This window comes from Mandrillus leucophaeus, unplaced genomic scaffold (genome assembly GCF_000951045.1).
Source record: "Mandrillus leucophaeus isolate KB7577 unplaced genomic scaffold, Mleu.le_1.0 Scaffold129, whole genome shotgun sequence".
In the NCBI taxonomy this organism is placed as follows: domain Eukaryota; kingdom Metazoa; phylum Chordata; class Mammalia; order Primates; family Cercopithecidae; genus Mandrillus; species Mandrillus leucophaeus.
Window position 1 is genome coordinate 2,791,496 of NW_012101243.1, and position 2,884 is coordinate 2,794,379.

The 2,884-nt window shown below is 52.2% G+C and overlaps 1 protein-coding gene across 3 annotated transcripts in view; it reads right to left on the minus strand.

Annotated features, from left to right (window-relative positions):
* ITCH (itchy E3 ubiquitin protein ligase) overlaps nucleotides 1-1,323 on the minus strand; it is a 160,844-nt gene extending 159,521 nt beyond the window's left edge. For all 3 annotated transcript variants that reach the window (XM_011972439.1, XM_011972437.1, XM_011972438.1), the window contains exon 1: nucleotides 1,209-1,323. The gene's annotated coding sequence lies outside the window, so the exon portion shown is untranslated. The remainder of the gene's footprint in view (nucleotides 1-1,208) is intronic.
* Nucleotides 1,324-2,884: the final 1,561 nt, after the last annotated feature.

Here is a 2,884-nt window from a genome sequence, read left to right on the forward strand (position 1 = left end):
TAAAATACACACAGCAAGCTCTCACCATATCTGCCATGAGAACTTCACCTGAACTGATAAATAACTCCTTAGCCGATTTTGAGAATGGAAATACACTGCCTTTACATACTTCCTGAAGATCGAATTATATTAGGAAAAGATGCTGGAGAACCCAACTAAGTGCAATGATAGGTGGCTGGCTCCAGGGTCTTACTAATTTTCAAGGCAAAAATCTCACACTTCCCCATCCCCCACTCCAAACCAAGCATATCGCAGATGTGGAAGAACGGCAGAAAATGTAGTAAGATTAGGATACGAATACAACCAAGAAAACAAGGTTGCGTTGTTATTGGGGATAATGAATTCCTGGCCCTTTACAAGTTCACCTGGTTACATGTCCAACTAACTTTAGGCCCAGCGTCTACTTGGGCGCACAAATCCTGCGATTCTCTCTTTTAAGTCGCGGCCCGGAACTGTCTTGGAAAACTTGAGTTCTCCACTTAAAAGTCATGTCATCATGTTTCGACCCTTAGAATACGTTCAACGGCTCTTTTTACTTTTCTCTGCTAAAGAAAAGGGCACTCTCCGGAGGAAGGGCAGTGACAGCTCCACGTCTGCAAAAGTCGGCGCCGCCACGACGGTGGCGGGCGTCGGGGAGGGCGCCGGGGCCGGGACCACCACGCCGGGGGACAATGGAAGGAGGAGGGGAGTGGGAGAGAGAAGTGGAGGCAGCCGCTGGGCTGGGCCCTTCTAGCGACTGGGGGCTCGGAAGTCTCGGGAAGGACAGCTGGGTGACGGGGAACCCGGCCGACGCCCCTCACAGGGCCACGTAGCCCGCGCCGGCCCGGGCCGCCGGGCCCCGCGCGTAGGCCGAACCGCTGGAGAGTGGCCCCAGGCGGGGATGAGGGGCGAGGGGCCGGACCGTACCCACGCCCGTCGTAGCCCAGCCCTTTCACAACTTGGAGCCCGCGAGGCGAAGGCCTCGGGAGCCTGTGCCAGGCATTGATCCCTCCGAACGTCCAGACAACCCACCCCCACCGCCCGGCCCGGGCCAGTAGCCCGAGCTCCCCGCGCCCCCCACAGACACCGGCTCTGGGAGACAGAGCAGCCGCGGCTCTGGGGTCCCGACCCGCGCGTCCCACTCCTCTACCCTAGTTCTCCCCCAACATTCTCATCCGCACTCCCTCCCTCTCCCGAGAACTGCCCCGAGCTCGCCCACGGGTGTTTACCGGGACTCCGGGCGGCGGCGACTCCTCAGTCCCTAGACTAAGATGGCAGCCGGTCCCGAGCCCCGACCACAGCTACCACAGCGAGTTAGCAGCCAAAGCGCAGGCGCCTGAGCGCGGGAGTGGTCTGGACTACAAGCCCCAGCAGGCCTTGCGCGCCAGCCGTTCGGCCCGCCCCTGGCTTGAAGAGCCGGCTGCAGTGGTAAATCCAGTTAAATCCCAGTTTTCCTCACCTCCGGATGAGACGGGCGCGAGCGGCTCATTCTTTTTTCTTTTTTTTTTTTTTTTTTAACACCCCGCCCACCGGAGCCTATAAGGACTGTGATTCTCAAACTATGGTGTGCATCAGAATCACCTAGAGAGCTTATTAAAACTTACAGTGCTGACCCCCACCCCCAGAGTTTCTGATCAGAAGATCTGGCATAGGAGGATAGGGTCTGATAATCTGCATGTCTAACAAGCTCTCTAGTGATACTACTAGTGAGTGAAATAATAATTTGAGAACCACTGGGCTACACAGCTTAGTTTATAACTTAGTTGTTCTTTTTTCTTTTTCTTTTCCTTTTCTTTTTTTTTCTTCTTTTTGAGATAAGGTCTCACTCTGTCACCCACGCTGGAGTGCAGTGGTGCAGTCATAGCTCACTACAACCTCACACTCCTGGGCTCAAGCAAGTCTCCCACCTCAGCCTCCTGAGTAGCTAGGACAACAGGTGAGCACCACCACACCCGAGTAATTTTTGTCTATTCTTTGTAGAGATGGGGATGGGGTGGGGTCCGGATGGGATGGGGCAGGGACAGGGCCACAGTCTTGCCATGTTGCCCAGGCTGGTCTCAAACTCCTGGGCTCAAGAGATACTGCCTCCTCAGGCCCCCTAATCGCTGAGATTACAGATGTGAGCCACTGCACCTGGCCTGGTTTAGCCTTTAACAATGTACGTTAAAGGCTGTGGTTAAAAAGAAAATAAAAGAAAAAAATGTACACTTGAGAGTTACACTGACTGGGTTCAAATCCTCCCTTTTCTACCTTTTAACTGGGTGTGCTTAGGAATGGTGATAACAGCTTAGTGGAGCCAACATGGCCGGTATTCTAAGAGCTGATACCAAGCTCCCTTTATTCTCACGAGAAACCTATTCCAGAAATACCGTTATTATCCCCATTTCACAAATGTACAAACTAAGTCACATGCTTGATAAGAACCCAGGCAGTCTGGTGTGAAAGTCCATTCTCTTAACCTTCTTCATGGATTGCTTGAGAAATAATAGGCTGTGCAAGCAGAGACTCAGAGGTATGACTAAGTACTCATTTCTTAGTGACCTTTGCTATTACTGTTTCCGCCTAATGAAAATAGTATTTTGCCATCTGGAAAGTCACTTACATTTTTCAAAGTATCTTTTTTTTTTTTTTTTTTTTGAGACAGCGTCCTGCTCTGTCACCCAACCTGGAGTGCAGTGGTGCAATCATAGCTCACTGAAGCTGACCTCCTGGACTCAAGTGATCCTCCCACCTCAGCTTCCTGAGTAGCTGGGACTCCAGGCTCAAGCCACTACACCAGGCTAATTTTTTTTTATTTTTGTAGAGACGTGGACTCCCTGTGTTGCCCAGGCTGTTCTCAAACTTCTAGGCTTGCCCAGGCTCGGTGGCTTACACCTGTAATCCCAGCAGTTAGGGAGGCCAAGGC